This window comes from Gallinula chloropus, assembly GCF_964237585.1.
Source record: "Gallinula chloropus genome assembly, chromosome: 4".
In the NCBI taxonomy this organism is placed as follows: domain Eukaryota; kingdom Metazoa; phylum Chordata; class Aves; order Gruiformes; family Rallidae; genus Gallinula; species Gallinula chloropus.
The window spans coordinates 32788672-32806719 of record NC_140088.1 but is presented as its reverse complement, the minus strand read 5'-3'; the positions used below and the strand labels follow the sequence as shown (position 1 = coordinate 32806719).

The 18048-nt window shown below is 36.0% G+C and overlaps 1 long non-coding RNA gene across 1 annotated transcript; it reads right to left on the bottom strand.

The window, feature by feature from the left end:
• Positions 1-2230: 2230 nt before the first annotated feature.
• LOC311190786 lies at positions 2231-11355 on the bottom strand. Its single transcript, XR_014617243.1, has 3 exons — positions 11339-11355; positions 3872-3987; positions 2231-2248 (listed from the first exon to the last, which is right to left on the bottom strand). It is a non-coding gene; the product is annotated as an uncharacterized lncRNA (long non-coding RNA).
• Positions 11356-18048: the final 6693 nt, after the last annotated feature.

The window sequence follows — 18048 nt, the reverse complement described above, 5'->3', positions numbered from 1 at the left end:
TGACTTGTAATTGCTTGTTGCAGGATACATGGCTGAATGATATTTTGTAAAGACCACAGCGTACATCTATCTAATTGGTTTGGATGTGTTGGAGAGTCGATAACAGAGCTAGCTGAGTAAGTCAAAGACGACTCATGTATGAACGAAATGACTTGTGTATCTGTGGGACACTCAGGAAAATCTGTACTTAGTGCTCCATCTCAACTCTGTCAGGAAATTCCAAGCCTGCCTTAAAGGATAACAAAAGAAACAAAAGGTTGATGCAATTTATTTTGTGTAATGTTTCTGAAAGCAATAATATGGAGACAAAAGTGACATGCAGTCATAGTGACAGTGATACTATTTTGGAATATTCTACTTGTAAGTCTTTCATAATTGGATTCAAGTGACCAGAAAGTGACACTTCTCCCACAAGCAGCCAGCTCTTTCTTATAGCCAAAGATGATAAATAGATCAAAACCAAAATCTCAAGAAATTAAGACTCTGCAGTTCATGACCTTCTAGTACTGTGGATTTATAAATAATATATTCATAAAAATCAACTTAATTAACATGTGTGTCTGCAGAAAGGCAGTAAATAAGTATTCCAGAATTTAAGTAAATTGTGCTACAGGATTCTCGGTGAGCTTTGGATTCTAGAAAATTGCCTTGAGACTGGGCAAAGTAAATGTGCATATCTAAGGCCCCATTATTTTATTGTTTTCCCTGTGGATTCTAGACTTTTTTTGTTCTCAGTTAACATCTATATCAGGCTGGATTAAGTCCCATAAAAAGAATAGGATCATTCAAGATTTACATCAGTGTCATTTTGTTTTAACATGTCCGTTACTAGTGAAGTAAAAGGGAGGGATTTATTAAATGTTGTTGCTCATTCAACATGCTTAGTTCCAAGCAAATGTATTTGTTTAGTACAGTTGACAATGATAAAGTAGTTATACGACATAAGGGCTTAATTAGTGTCTAATTCCTGTGGTGTTGGGAGCTGTACAAATATAGAAAAAGACTTGTTCCCTACCTCGTGATCTCTTAGGATTACAAATGCAAATAATAGGCTTGGCAAAGTGATGCATCTTGCAAACAAATGAAAAAAGTACAAGCAACGTAGTTCTGTTAGTTATGTATTGTGGCTGGGTTTCTAGGCTTTGTCTGGTTGGTTGCTGGGAGAAGACATAGTGGGTGTTCAGAGTATTTACCATAAAAAAGCTAGCAAGGCGTAAAAGGTGAGGACTACACATTTGCCCAGTAAGTTACTAATAAGAGCAAAGCAAATCTGAAATAATTTAACCTGAATACCCCAGTTTTATTGTTTGTTAGTTGAATATGCGCTCACGCTTATGTTAAAGACACTTCAGAGCACTTATTAAAGCAGCTTACTGTCTGCAGTTTTTCATGGCTACTATCCAAACTTGCAATTCAAAGAGATGTGTATATGGCATCATTCAAAGTTCCAAACGTTATTCTAGATATTGCCCCAATCCTGATCTTTATAAGCAACCAAAGCAACAACTGCATCAGAAATCCAAAGCATACAAGCTGCTCAAAATTGAGGTTCATCCTTCTGAATCAAGCTGGGCAATATCTTTCTAAAAACAAACTAGACAAATTAAGCAATCAAATATTTTACACATTTTTCTGATGGTTAAATCCAATAAATTAAATTTATACTTATATTTAATGTTAAAGCTTTGATGTCAAATGAGTAAGAGAACTGTAAAATGATTTCCATTAGTTTCTGTGAAATTACAGATAAATCGACTTAGCTGGTTTAGAATGAGAACCTCAACTGTCCTGAGGATTTCATCGCTGTTTCTATTTGCCTGAATTGTGAGTTAACCAGAAAAAAAATCTCAATGTTTTAAATTATGTGTTAATGTGAGCAATTAGAAAATACACTGCAGTGTCAACCACAATCAGTTTTAACATGGATATTTCAATAGTCAGAGTCACCTAGTACAAGACTTCTTCTAGTTTGCTGAACATCATAGAGGAAATTCCTTTTATTGTTTGATTATATTGTGCTTTCACTTTCAGCCCGTCTCAGACCTTTCTTGAACCGTGACAATTGCTTTTTTCTTTTGAGGTTTAAATAATTGTCTTTTTCTGTTATCCATAAGTAACTGAGAAAGAGTTCACACTCTTCTGAAAAGTAGAGGTTGTTGTATTTCTGTGATGGCTTCTCAGAGAAGATATCGGGCCAGACTTTCAGATACAACATATCAGTGCTCTTCTGTCAAATCTGGTTCTTTTACTGTAACAAAGTATGTAGTTAAAAAGACAGTACACGGGGAGGTGAACAGAATGGGCCTCTGAACCACATGGAGTTTGAAAATAAATTTATGGAATAGTTGAACAAAGAAATTTAAATATTTCGATGCTTCAGTTGGGTAAACTAGAGCCACGGCATCGACGGCTGTTGGTTGCTCACTTGCTGCATCTGCATAGATGAGGGAAAAAAGTCTTTGAAGCCTTTTCCATACAGTGATCTCAAGTAGCTTTCTTGGAATTGAACCCTTTCAAAGAGGTTTATATCTGAACAGAACTGGGGAGCATATTCTTTTTTTCAGCACCACCAGTGGATATTTTAATTTCTACCAGCACTGTCTGAATACAGAAGGGGAAGACCATAGGGCATTGAATTGCTGTTGATTTGCAGTTGTACTTAATCTTCATGATGGTGAGGTCTATGCTTCACACTTTAAAGAAGAGCTGGTCCTACTGCTAAACATCTGAAATTGGAGGTTTATGTGTAGATTGAACAGGAGAATAGGTGAGGTTTTTCGAGGAAATGTCTAAACGTCTTTGAGAACAAATAAGATAGACATTTAGACAGGGAAGTGGACTAAAAGATCTTTTCTACTTCTGTTTTCTACAGTTCTGTGATAGCTCCATGCCATTCCTTTTCACTTTCCCTATACTTTCTCAATGACCTTATAAGAGAATTTTTACATGGCAAATACAATGTCAAAATTACCTGCAAATGCAGACAGAAAGAGGGCAGCCAAAACCATTTCTTATTTTATTTTGGGAATTAAAGTTGAGCATAAGGGGTGTTTTCCCTTGGCCAGGGAGGCGGAGGGAACGGAGGGATAATGCCAGCTGTTCTGTTACTCACGAAAGCAAGATCTCACTAATTTGATGTTCTTCTCCACCTACATACAGAGAATAATCATCTCCTAAAAATATTTATACATCCATACTGATTTCAAATAGAACACATGCTTCCAAAAATGTAATAAAGAGATGTATGTTCCAATAATGAAGGTTATAAAATATTTAAATACTTCCTCCGCTTCTCTCAAGAGGAAATGCCAAATAGCAAGGAGGAAGGAAATTCCAACTTCTCTTGTTTTTAGTGTGAGGTTCTTATTCCCCTTTGCTTTATCACTCTCTTCTCCCAGAATAAAAACCTATTACTATTTTGTGATGCATATCCTGATCCAAACTTCATACATATGCATTGCCATATGTTTCACACATCATATGCTTTCCTTAGTTTCATTTCAGGTTCAACATCAACACTCTTTACCCATCATGCTTATATACACATACTTTGTTCATTTCACACATCTTCCTATGTTTGCAGAGTTGAATAGAGAAAGAACTTGAATTGACTATACATCTTATGGGGGGATAAGAGACTCAAGCCCGTATGTACGCCCTTCTATATCATCCTTATTCATTAGTTACTTGAAAAGAATAACATTAAGATATTCACTGACTATGTGAATTCACCTTAAACTCTCTTCCTTCTGCAGAAATAACTTCAGTGAATTAGACAAAGAAAATTATTTTATGTAAAGCAGCAAGAGAAATTGGAAGCATTTGGATATCTCTAGACAGCATTACAAAATAAAATTTTAGATTCTCCCACCTGTGGAATGCCTTCCTTGGTTTAACACTCAGGTTATCTTGGGGACAGGTAGTTGAGTAGGAATCCTTAGAGGCCAACTTCCTGGTGCAACTCAGAGCAAAGGTTTAGCTTGCAGACTGCAGGGAGAGCCAATGTTGCAGGTCAGGATGGTCAAGACAAGAGTCATATAAATACATCTTAAACTCCAAAGAAGATACTATGGTTTTTCCAGACAGTGAAGTCCCGGCAATATAGAAGGGTTCCTGCTTCTAATCAGTGAATGGCAAAGAAAATGGGGCAGAAAGGAGAAGTTTGAAATGGTGTCTAGGTTTTAGCTTGGATAGAGCTAATTTTCTTCTTTCAACTGGTGTTGTGCTGTACTGATAACACAGTGATGATTTTTTTTGTTGTTGCCAAGCAGTCAAGGAGTTCTCAGCTTCCCATACTGCCCTGTGCTGAGAAGGTAGGGGGTGCTAAAGAAGCTGGGAGGGGACAGAGGCAGAACAGCTGAAACAAACTGGCCAAAGGGATATTCCATCACATATCTTGTCATGCTTCATATATATAACTGGAGGACTAGGACTTGGTTGGGAGGCAACTTTGCCTTTGGATGGACAGAGAAACTGCTGTGTATCACTTGTTCTGTATATTCTTTTATAATTATATATAATAATGGAAAAAAATTATTACTATTATTCTTCCTTCTCTGACCTATCAAACTGTCTCTGTCTCAACCAATGTGTTTTCTCTTTCTTCTTTATTCTCTTCCCTGTCCAACTGTGGGGAGAATGATTGGCTGTGTGGTGCTTCAATGCTGTTAAGCCAGGACAGGTGGTTGTTCCAGCTCTAAATCACCTGAAAAACTTCTAAAGAACTTCCTATAAAGGACCTTTCACATCTGAAACATTCTTCTAGTGTATTGCAACAGTTAGGTTAAATGACTGCTACCCAGGGCACACAGAAAATGTTCCTCTAGAATTGTAAGGGTTTTTCCCTGGAAGTCACTGTGATTTATCTGTCAAGTAGGTGAGAAAGGAATTGTAAGGAATATTCTTTTTTTTTTTTCCCCAGTGGAAATGATACAGCAGCCCTTTTCTTGATTTCTGCTTTCTTTTGAGCATGCATAACTGTATTGTTACAGTATGCTAATGTACTTGTACAGGTGTTGCAAAATAGCACTTATGTTTAAACTTTACAGTTTACACTTACAGTTTATAAGAAAAACAGCACTTGGAATCATGAACGTCAGTGTTTCCTAAGTTATTATAGGATTCCACATTCCACCAACATATTTAGGATCTTAAATGGGAATATTATACGCATGTCTAGGTAATGAGCCTTTTGATTTGTTTTCTAGTTTGCAGTTCTGGCAATAGATCCGAAGTATTTGATACAGATGATTAAAATTGGATAACAAAATTAAGAATTCTTTTTTTTTTAAGAGGAAGAATTTGTTTGCTTGGTTTCTTGACCTGTATGCTAATCTTTTGGTTCCCAAGATGAGAAATGTAGTGCTGTTTGGTGTTCTTCACAGAAAAATTGACTTTTGGACTTATTTATATATCAAAGTCTTTAATTATTACATTAATGACTATAAAGATCTCAAAAAACAAAATGTAATGCAGTCAATGTTCTTATGTATGGGGTGACTAGCCAAAAATTTACTCAGGTGGTAATTCTAATCTGCCACCAGATAAAAAGCAGATAGGCTTCTCCAAGTACAAATGGTTCTTAGTATGAAGAACATAAACAGTCTGCGTGGCTTTGTTCATATCTCTGCTGTCCCTGTTGAAATATTTTTTAACTGTGTTTTGCAGTTCTGTTTCAGCAAGTGTAATAAGATGCCCTATAAAATAACTAATAACTTAGTGATCTGAGTGCTCACCAGGAAAGTGGAACTCTTGAGTTCATTTCCCTTCTCCAAATCATGTTGTGTTCAAGCAGCATTTGGGGAAGGAGGTAGGAATTAATTGTTGTGTTGCATAAGAGTATGGTGCATTAGAAGGATCCTGTTCCTAAGTCATGAACTTGAGCTGCACAGGGCAACAAACCCCAGGGTACAGGTGTGAGCTACTGTTTTAGAATTCTGCAGGATCCTGGTTCATCAACACAATTAACCCTTGTTGGGAGAGCCACCTCACTTGACCTCTACCCTTTCAGGACCCTAAATATCAGAGGAAACAACCACTCATTTGATATTTATACAGAGAAGAATACAGCTTTATTCTCCTTTGACATTTATATACAGTTACATTATGGTTTTTGAAATAAATGTCAAATGAAAGGTTTCCAAATCTGACATTTTTTTAATAGTATGCCTAAAAATGTTGCGGTCAAATGAAGGACTGTGATTCATGTGGCACTTAGAATGTTCTACCTGTCATCTTCACACAACTTGAAGGCTAATTCCAGCTAAACAGAGATCAACAGAGATCAGTACAGCAGCACCTAACCAAAAAAGGAAAACAGGAGAGCTCTCTCTGGAATTTATCAAGTTCAAGAATATCAAGTAGCAGATATAATCTTAGGTTTCGAGTATGTTTAGGTGCACCAAAGGTGGTATCTGTAGTCTATCCTTAGAGTTGCAACAGAATTTTAAAAAGCAAAATATTTGAGAGTGTTTTTTCCAATTTACTGATTACCTTTAGCTCAAAAACCTCTATCAAGCTATGCAGAATATCCTCAAGTAAAACTTGTCAATGACAGTAGTTCAACATGGACAATAATAACAGGCAGAAAAAGAGACTTCTAGCTCCAAGCTGCAAATCAAGATACAGCTGTATTTCTTTGTTCCACCTCTTCTTATGATTAACCATGTTGTTTGTAATAATACGAACTTGCTTATTTGACGCAAAGGAGGTTCTTTTCTGCAACTTTAGTTAGAAACTTTAGCCCAAAGATGCAACTGATATTGTGATTTCTGGGCCTGTTTTTTCAACAGTAATGTGTATTTCCTCATGAGGTATTATTGAAATAATTATCTGCTTTTTTTCCATATTTAGATGAAATCCATCGTGTAGAGTTATTTCAGCTGCTCACGGAGCATTTATTATACATACCAACCTTATTCTGGCATCATGCCTAGAATTCTCTCACCGTGGTTCAGACTATGATCATTAAATGTCATTAATTACCGTCATGAATAAGACAGGGATGAATGTCTAGTGAGGTAGGGGTTTTTTTTCCCCACCTAGTTCTACATGCTTTTGTCTTCTGGACTTAAGCACTACAAGAACAATGGTTGCTCACCACAGCCCCCTAGATCCCTCCACTGTTATTATCAACCATAGTCATCAAATGGCCATTGGCCAAAAGTTCAGTCCTTTAAGCTCTGCATACAGAACTTCAGACAGGGAAGCTGGCTTCGGAACAGTTTTGTTTGAAAGCTTGTTAAATGTCCACCCATGTTTGAAAACGGTTATAAACCCACCCATAGTCTTCAGAAGAGGAAACCAAAATCAGAATTAGACTGCTAGCTTTTGAAATAGGAATGTACTATGAAAATACATTCTTATTAATGATAAAAAGGTACTACTTTTGTTTAAACTGTGTTTGAGGATGAATCGCATAACATCTTGAGATAACAAAAATTCTTATTGCTGACATTTGTATTTTGTTCATGAAAAGGAGTTTCACCCATCAAGAATTTCTAATTATATTGGCTAATCATTACAGCATTGCAGATGTGAGCAAGCATAATTTTTAAAGGCAGAAAGAATATCTGTATAGTGGATTCTTTGCATCATTTTGATGTATGTGCAGATGACTAATGGCAAGGTAGAAGGGAGAGAAATAGAAAAATGCTGGAATGTAAAATTATGAAATCAAGTAACTCCATATTTACTAACTAGTATCTCTTGGATATTTTTTCTTTAAGTTGGAGATGGGGGAGGCAAAAAAACCTTCAACCCATTCTTTTGTGTTATTTACCCCATTGTATAAGAAAATGTATCTTACCATCATAAACTAATCACTGGGGGAGAAATCTATCATAATTCCAGTGTAAAACATTCCCAGCAGGGGCCCTGGTCAGTATGGCACTTCAAAGAAGAGAACAAAACAAGCTATGTCAAAATATAGCTTTCGTCATTTTTAGATGGAGAGCTCTGAACCAGATACAAGGGTTTGTCTGAGGTTTGTCAGCCTATGGAAAAGACACAAACTGAAATTTGACCCAGGCTGAAGTTAACCCTTACACTGTTCTTTTAATTACCAGAGAGTTAATATGACATCCCTAAGGATATGATTGTAAAACTGAAACACCACTGAAACTATTAGGCCTGATTTTCTTAAGCATTGCAAAACAAACTGTGCTCGATGAAACGTATTAATGAACAAGGCATTTAATTCTTTGTCCTTAAATGCATGGACTTACTCCTTTTAAGTTGCTTTTTTTCATTCTGTTTTCACTGAAAAAAAAAATCCAACAAAGCAACCCAAATTTCCTTCCAGGGTTGGATTTTCAGTATCATTTTACCACTGTTGGCTAAAAGAGCTAGCACAAGGAAACGAACATATTCAAACTTTATAAAGAGCATTTGATTTTTACTAAAAATTATCAATCTCGCTATTCTGTTTGAAATATGATTAAATAAACAACGGAATTAGAAACACTACTTTGGTGCTAATCAACATAGTATCTGGTATCCTTTCAGGTACTGAAAATTCCCGTGGAAGACACTGCATGCTGATGGCTGCTTTACGTTGCAAGGTTTGGCTCTTCAGTTGGATAACCCTGGTCAGCTCTTCAGGAAGTGAGGCTTTTTTTTTCCTGGCTACCACAAAGGTAATTAAGATTTTTTTTTCCCTTCCACAAACTAACTGTAATGAAAATTTACTTCACAAAAATGTCTAAATTAGGTGTTAGATGTGAAATTACAACTTTGATATCTGATTTAGATTCAACATGCCTGTACATAATTGAGTAGTTTAACATTAACACCTTTAAGAGAACTAATTAATGAGTTAGTGAAGATGGATCTATATATTTTTATCACTATCATCTTTTAAAATGCATTTCTAAACTTATATTGTAGAAGAATAAATGAAGTAATCTGGAAAACTGGGAAAGAAGTGGGCTTACTCTATCATCAAAAAAGGGAAAAATGAAAGATCACAGTAAGAGGTACTGAAGAATGAGTTTCACTTAACTGAACTGTTCAAAGATGCTCTGCAGACCTTATAAATCCCATTATGTCATCTGCCTTCAACTAAATTATTTTTAAAAAATTTTATTCATTACCTACCCCTATAGAAAGAAACAACATGAATTGAAACAAATTACTCTGTGCTGCTTCAAAAATGTGTACTTTGAATGAGGTTGAAAGAGAAAGTACAAAAAAAACCAAACCATCCCTTGTAAACATCAGATGGACCTGTGAGAAAAGAATAGCCATTGCCACACTTTGTTAATCCATGTCTGGGTCAGATTTGCCTTCTCACCATTAGAAGAAAATTCACATCTGCTTAAGCTTTTTTTAGTAATCTATAATCCCAACCACTGAAATTAGAAACAGGTGCCAGTTAAATGAAAAGGCAATGTAAAAAAAAACCCCTACACAATATGTTTTTCATAAGATGGGGGAAGAATAAGAAAGAAGAGAGAAAGATTGTTTCAAGTCATACGGTCAGAGAATCAAGGTACCAAAATAAGAAAAATAACATGAAGATGGAATCTTTAATGGGATTTCATCTTAATATATAAAGATCTGAAAAAGGGCGTACAGCTGACAGCATCTCTGCCTCTCCACAATTTCTATCAGTTTCTGAGAATCTGAGGTGAGAAAGTCACTACCATTTTTTAGACTGGTCTGTCTTCTGGATGCATCAGACTTTGCATTCCACGCCCCCACCCCACCCCCTTTTATTTTCATTTAAGATGTTCTCTCCAACTGATCACGCATTTGGGCCTACTGGACAAAATAATTGTCAGCAGAAACTCTATATATTCAGTGTCCTGCCTTGTGTGGAGTGAGGAGTTGGACTCTATGATCCTTATGTGTCCCTTCCAACTCAGGATATTCTGAGATTCTGAGGTACTGTAAACTTTGGTTTGCTAGGGATGGGGAATAGGCTTTACTCCTTTATCAAGCAATATTCTAACAGCTAATGTCAGGACATTCTTCTGACAGTGGCAGTCTTGGATTTTTATCCTTGATTTCATATTTTCTCCAATGACTCTCTGATGAAAGATGTTACTACAAACTTAGGAATAGACGGTAGAGTCAAAGTTTATTTCCTTTCAGGTTTTCTGTGAGCCACCATGCAAATGGGTGTCCTGTGATCTTTGAGCTGTGTGGGCTTAGGAACTTCCAGGAGTTAATGTTAGCAAATAAGCAGTAGTTTTAGACTTGGACATCTAAATTCTCATTTATGTCCCAGACAGGTAAGTCCTCTACCCAGTTTTGCTCTAAGTATATAACGTGTGTAAAGGCTGAATTAAATAGGAATAGGAGATAGCAAAGAGTAAAACAAGTGGAAACTGGTTCCAGTGGTAGGATCAGGAAGCTTCAGGACAGGGCAGACTGTGTACCAAGCTCTTTCCTGATTAAACAAACTATTGTATTAAAGCTAAAATATTGTGGTAGGAAAAGGAGGAGGAGCTGCTTACCAAGCCAAATATAAAGAGGCACTGCTCCTAAATTTAAGGAACAACAGGAGATGGGAGAAGGGCTAAAATGAGTCTTTCTTTGATTTAAGGAATATTTATGAAAGATCTTTCTACTCTTACACACTACTCCTCAGTGTTTCTTAAGAATAACTACTTTTTTCCCTATCTTGTCCTCATGCTTGATAGTATGTTAGCATAAAAGAAGCCATAACTCATGTTTCAAGCTATTTTTCATTACATCATGAATCTTTTAACAAGCAGCAGCAGCCTTCAAACTGCCCAAATAAGTTTCTCCCAATAACTTATTCAAGTTTCTTAATTGTCTACAGTAGTTTCTGAAAACAATACCATAACATATGACTAAATTTGAAGATAAGAGATCATAGTTGGCTGTACAACAGTGGTACTAGACTCTGGAATATGCTTTCTATTAAAATTTATTGTGCTTGCCTTTTTAGCATGCAGAGTTTAAAGTCACAACATCCTTTACCTGAAATATCATAGCAATCCCCACCTTCTGTTGAAAAAATCTCCTTTTTGTGAATGAAAATTTAACAAGTTCTTAATTTTCAGCACATCTAGATTAGCATGTTAAAAAAGCCTGATCCATGGGAAATTTTGACAACTTTAACTCTGCATATCATTGGCTATTGTGATACCAATTGTGAAGGCATACATTTTGTTTTATTCCTGTTCACAATCAAAACATTCTTTTTTTGCATTAATCTTGAGCATCAAATCCAATCCCTCTTCCCCCTTCTCTCCTATATTACTTTGGCTTTTCTTCCAAAAGAACTTTGGCAGTAAATCTAGTGTGTTCAGCATCTGTAAAATCATGCCATTAGAGGCATTTCCAGAGTTGAGCCCTGTTCGTTTACCTCTGGCAGTCCGGTTTGTGATAGGACTAAGCAGAACTCTCCACGAGCAAGGAAGGCACAGAAAATTCAGCTCCTTGGGAAGTCTGTTTCCTGCAGTATCCTGTCAGTACTCGCTTTCTTCTCGTTTCCAGCACTAATGACAGCCATGATGGGAGCATTCAGAGAGATGGCCCTCTAGCGATGCAGGCAGAACACAGCAAAGGCAAATATCACTGAGACCTTTATGTAATCCAATGTGGAGATGAAGACAGGAAAAAAAAGTAGGGTTAAAATGGAATATTTAAGTGAATAAATCTGGAAGAATTCCTAACTCCGAGACTGGTATATTAGAACAAGGTATATATGTGTTTTATTTCACACTGCCTATAAGATAGTGTTTTAGATCTTAATTTTTAGTGTATTATGTGTGTATGTGGGGGGGTGTTCTTTAGCTGAAGCTTTTAAAATTTATTTACTGCACTGAACATATGACTGAAATGTGTGTACTACCTAATATGTTGCTTCTCTCAAAACAGTAATTTAAGGAGAATCTCATTTAAAACCCTCTTTCTGAACAGATAAACAAAGCAGTAATGTATTTTTAATGAGGTAAGGTGATTTCTTGCTGTGCAAATGCGCCTAGACCTGTAAAAACACCATTTTCATTCTACCCATTGAGGATAATGATGAGTATTTATCAATGCATCATTGTCCTATTTGCTGGCAAGACTGACCTAGTGAGCTACATACAAGAACTCGGGACTCCTCTGCCAATAAAAAGGTCAGCATTGCTGTTCTGAAATTGCATGTTTTTCATTGTTGGAATTGTTATAATGTCATTATCACACATTTCCACAGGAATTGTTATAATGTCATTATCGCACATTTCCACAGTCTTGTTTGACTTATGGCTTTTGGTTGAATTTGTTGTGACTCTCTTTTTAAACTTATGCTTCACTGTTACTGCTGCTGATCACATTCAAAAGGGCCCCCAACAGAACTGGCAGGGGATTTTCTTGGGTTTCAGCAGGCTCTGAATAGTACCTCATCACAAGAATGAAACCATCCTCTTCCTTTCTGAAAAAAACTTTGCTGTCATGTTGAAGAAACTTCTTAGAAAATACGGGATCATTTGCTTAGTACTTTTTATTTCTCTCCTTTTTTAAATCTTTGTCTTCAATGGAGGAATAGAAAAGATTGAAAAAGAACAATAAAAGCATTCTCAAAGCATGACATTACGATGTTCTTTATGAAGTCAAGAAAGAGGGTTGAAAAAATACCTGAAATGTAGCTTCTGAAATACAGAAATTTTCCCCCACAAAAGTGACAGGAAACAATTCCTCCTCAAATCAAAGTAAATTGTATTCTTTATACAAACACATCTGAAACTCTTTGGTTCTGCTTAGCACAAAGCACTCTTGATACCTTGGGACATTTCAGTTATCAATATACATTAGACCCTTCAGATCATATTAGAATAAAAGGATGTCCAAAAAAGGCATGATTTTTGTGTATCTTTACATTATGCTGATGGATATGAATTTTTTCCCTTAGTGTTATCTAAATTGGTTTCTGCCATTTACATATTATTATTACTACTATGATTATTACTGTTTGGGGTATAGCTTTTGTTTCTTTTTATGTTTTAGCCATGGCAACAGAAGTTCTAATCTCGATCATGGATCTATTGCAAATTCAATTTGGTGGGTTTTTTTTTTTTTTGGGGGGGGGGGGGTTATTGTATTTTACACTAAATAAATTCTATTAATTTCTTATTGTCTTCCTAATTTTTTTAATTTATGCTAGTCAAGGGATTATTACTCATACTTAAATTTAGCAAATCCCTGAAGTACAGAGCTATCTAATTTGATATAAGGCAATGGAAAAGTTCAAACTTATGTAAATCTCTGCTTTTGGGCACAGGTATAACACAAGCAGAAACTTTCAAGGAAAAGGCATACTTTGATCAGTAGTCATTTGAATTACTATCAAAATAGTTAATGTGTATTGCATACAAAAAGATAGATCTGAGAGAATCTTGGAAACTATATTTCTTTCACTTTTTTTTTTTAAAAGCTGCTTTCATAAAATAATTCCAAATTGGACTCCAAGAAGTTTCAGCACTGCTAGGTTTGCAGGAGTATTTAATGAATTATTGGCACTTTGCTTTTTCCTGTTGGGAATTCTTGTATAAAAATACTTAGTTTTAAAAATATCTAAGGCCAACTTGTTTGCTACTCAGTAAGAACAAATACTGATCTCAACATGCAGATTCTAGACAAAGACAAGGGAACTGCTTCAGGAGCACCTTGTTTCAATGAATGGACGTTGTAGTTTTGAAGAAAACTGAGCACTGCCATCTTTTGTTGGAAGAGACTAACTGCAACACTCAAATGTCAATATTTGGATCCGTTCTGATTTGTACACACTACTATCTATCAGAAAGTTCACTTACCACTAGTACAACAGATGTGTTTTTCTTACTAAAGACGAGAAAGAACATATTCTGTACCTGGTGAATGTTTGCTGAGGGAGAAGACTCCAAGTCAGGTCAGGACTTAGGTCTTTTTTTTTTTCTATAAATGAAAATACTTTCTTCCAAATCCATAAGAATGATCTTTTATAATCAAGACAACACATTCAAGTTTGATTTGTTAATGCAGCTGATATTTTTAAAGGGGAAAAAATCACCCTGAAAAACCATGTCTGTAACTTCTGCTGCTGAATTGCAGTTTATGCTCTGAGATGAGAGATGAAGTCTCGGCTGGCCAGAAGGTCTTTGTTTTCTGTTTTGTAGTTCAGGAAGGAAAGGGTGACATGAAAAATGGCAAATAATGTACATGAAAATGCACAATTTTTTTTCCTCCAATTTCACTTATTGCACATTATGGCATCTTAAAAAACAGTGTTTCATGATCGAAGGAACTTTAAGAAATAGCTTAGTGAAATTCCATGATCCCTTTCAAAACTGGGATTTCTGTGGTTATGAAATGTTTATCCAAGTGTTGTTTTCTGAAGTAGAAAGACATGTTGAATCCAAACCTCCTATTTCTGTGTGCATATTTGCTAATTTATATCTATTACTTATCATTTGAGTTTTCTGACACCTGTAGAACTGCCACCAGTCACTCTAAACTGCAGTAGGGAATGTAAAACCTGACTTCTCCTCCACAGTTGTGGCTGTAAAGGCTTCTTTGTATTCCCCATTAAGATGCTGCCCCAGTTTGAACACTGGGCATATCTGAAAGGGCAACCACTCTATTTCTTGCTCTAACCAAGACCCAGATGATCGAAGCTTAACAGGCAGTGCTACTGTTGTTTTGTTGTCTTTTTTTCTTGGGAGTATCCAGATCTATACTATAAATATGTCACTTTGTTTTTATAAGCAAAATTGTTTTCTAAACCACTATCAATGCTTTAATACAAAATGTCTTTTCCTTTGGCATCTCTAAATTTAGTTTCCAGCTTACAGTGCTTGACCAGATATTGGGAAATCTGATTTATTTAGTTCTTAAGTCTTGTAATGGTCCATTTCCTTTAAAAAGGATTGAATCAAAACACTACTTTCCTTTATTTATATTCTACATGTACAGGAAATTATTAACCAGCTTGAATAAGACATGTAACAAACCCTATCAGATCTCAGTCTTTTTATCTGTCAGGAGCCAAATTCAGTAATATTCCAGTACCTTGTATGAAGGAGCTTTGGAAAGTACATGAAATGCCAAACAGCTCATCTTTTAAAAAAAAAAAAATAATGAAATGGGAAAGTCCACTCAGGATTAAGACATAACCCTCCCCTTCCAGTTAGCAGGACCTTTGTCTTTCCATGTCATTCGTGGTATTTGTGGTGCCTGCCTGAAGCTAAACAGATCGGTATCACTGATGGCTGTGTCCAAGTCTCTGAGTAAGCAAACTAATTTATGTGACCTCATGCATATATTTGGGTGTGTGGGCCATGACTGGCGTGAGCCTGAATTTTGGAAAAAAGCAAACCTGAAATCTCCTGTTATTCCTCTATGGAATGGCCTACAGTCTTCTGCCTTGCCCTGAAAACTGTCCTAAAAGCTGAGATATAATATTTAGATGAAGATTCTTATAACCCTTGGAATTCCATCATTCTTGCTTCTTTCAAAATACAATTTGTGGAATAAAATTCTCTCTCCATAATCCATTTTGATAAGAAATAATTAGACTCTAAGCATAGTAATATACATTTAATACATTAATATGTTTAATCAATGAGCTTCTCATACAACTCTTATTCTTAGTTTTCCCAACAGACTATGGTAATGACCATTTCAGTATCAAAAAATGAACCACAAAAATCTCCTTTGGCTTTATGAGTAAAAACTATTTGTTCAAACAGCAAAATGTTAACAAGCACACTTCTATTAATCTCTGTTTTGTTGACACAACTTGTTAACAAGGTTTCACATAAAATTACCAGAAAGTTTTGTTCTATGTCCTTAGCTTCCCTGGATATGTAAGCACTGAATTTTGAAAGACATAAATGCCATTTCCTCCTATCTTCTTTATGTAACCTCTCCTAGTGGTTTGGCTGTGCCAATGTCTTTAAGAATCTTTTCATGATTACATGTCAACAGAATGCCCAAACTGTTTGCTTACTAAAAGTACAGCTCAAGACACTGACAGTTTCATGCAACGTTTCATAAAATGGGGTGGTGCTGTTTGTGGGTTTTAACTTAATAATACTAACATTTCCATGACTGCTCTAGGAAAGGAAAAGCGTCTCTGCCCCCATCAAGGGCAAGTCAGTTGTCAATTGATTAAAAAAAAAAAAAGCGCCAGTTTGTGCACAGAATTCACTCTTAGCTGCCTTTACAGACCAGGAAGAGTTACTTTTCCATAAAAAAAAGTTCTACAAAAAATTATGTGTGGTAAGTGCAAAGGGGTCCTCAAAAGTAACACATGTAGCTGGGGTGAAAAAGAGAACAGTGATGCCCTTCTTGGATAAGAAGGGATCTCTGCCTTCTACTAAGTGAGGGCACTGCCCTACTTACATTACTACCTCTTGGTTCAGTTCTTCATGCAACAAAATTTGTTGCAGTTTTCAGCACTAGTGTGTTAAAAGTTTGCAAACTAAACAAGGGTATGGTTTGGGGATTTTATTTTTCCTCTTCTAATAATAATAACGAATGATTTTTGAAAACTGAGTATGTTGAACTGCTTATCATATGCTACAAAAAACCTCAGCACATTCAATGATTATATGCTTTTCCTTCACAGAGTGGAATTTTCAAACTCTTGCCCAATATACAGCAAAATGGCAGCAGAGCAGTCACCTGCTGCTGGAAGTGAAATTACTAGATTTGAGGAGTCTAGCATATCCTCAACTGCTTCCAGTTCATTCATGATCTTGCAATATCCTTATCAAGTTCTGCTTCCCAAGTCATTAGGTGGTATCTACTTACATGCAGTAGACTATCCTCTGTCTCACGCATTCATGCCTCATTTCCTCATTTAATGCTCTTTTTGGTCTTGTTATTTATTTTCTTTAATATTACACTTCCCGCTCTACAGCCAGATGAGTCACACTCATTGCCATCTACAACAGCACTCTCCAAGGCCTGAAAAACAATAAAGTAATTTATAAAAGCTTTTCCACTGAAGTTATATACAGTCAGGGAAGCTAACCTTTATTTTAGTGACACTTATATTAGGATGAAGTTCCATTCAGAAAAGATTATTCATAATAAAATAGAGGAATATCATGTATTTTTTTTAAAGGAAAAAAACAGAACACACACCACCACAACATACTAGTATAGGGGTGTGAGACAGTGGCGCTTATACTCACAGATTTTTTTCTTCCATTCACACACAAAAATAGATGGAAAATTTCAGAGTACTACTTTGCCATAGAAAAGGAGAGATCAAATTTTCATAAGTTCCAAATGAATTGCAGAATGACTGACTTATTTTGTTCATGACCAAAGAGTTAATTTCTCATTTCAAAATATTGTTTCCTCTGAGTTCAGCAATCATTATCCACATATGATCGTTACATTTTACAGTCAGAACTTAGGATAAGAAAGAAATTGTTACATTCCTGAAGGTGACATTGACAGGGACAATAAAATGACAAGGTTCAGTTTATTAGGAAAGGAATATAAAGGGATAAGGAGATGGAAGAACTGTTGCTATTGTTGCTCTTCCTTAGCTCATGCCATGACTTCCACTGGAGTTAACAGCAGTACATACAAACGTCCATATGCTGCCCAAACTGTTCTGTAAAATCTAAGTAAGCTTCAAGGTTCTGCTCCCTTGTGATAGTTCAGAAAAATCACCTGCTGAAGAGATTTTTAGTAAATCAGCGGTGAAGTACAAGTGAGAATACAGCACTGCTGATTTCAGTGCCTTTCCTACAGGCATGGCATTGGGGGCCATGTCTGTTTCTCCAAGTCTGCACAGCATAAGCTGAGCTGTTTAGTTTACAGTTTCTGATGTGAGTAGGGCACAAACACTGAACAGGACTCACATGTTAGGCAAGACATCTCTGATCTTGCTAGGAATAAAAAAATACCAAGAATATGTGCATACAGCACAGTCAAATGCTGTATAGACCTAATCAACGTGGTTAACTTGGATTCAGGATGACAAATACAACCTTGCACAGATAAATATTGCTGAAATGGAGAAAACATTAGAATTTTGTTGTTGCTTTTAATAAATAAATGAAGACATTTACTTTATATAGTAGACAAGTT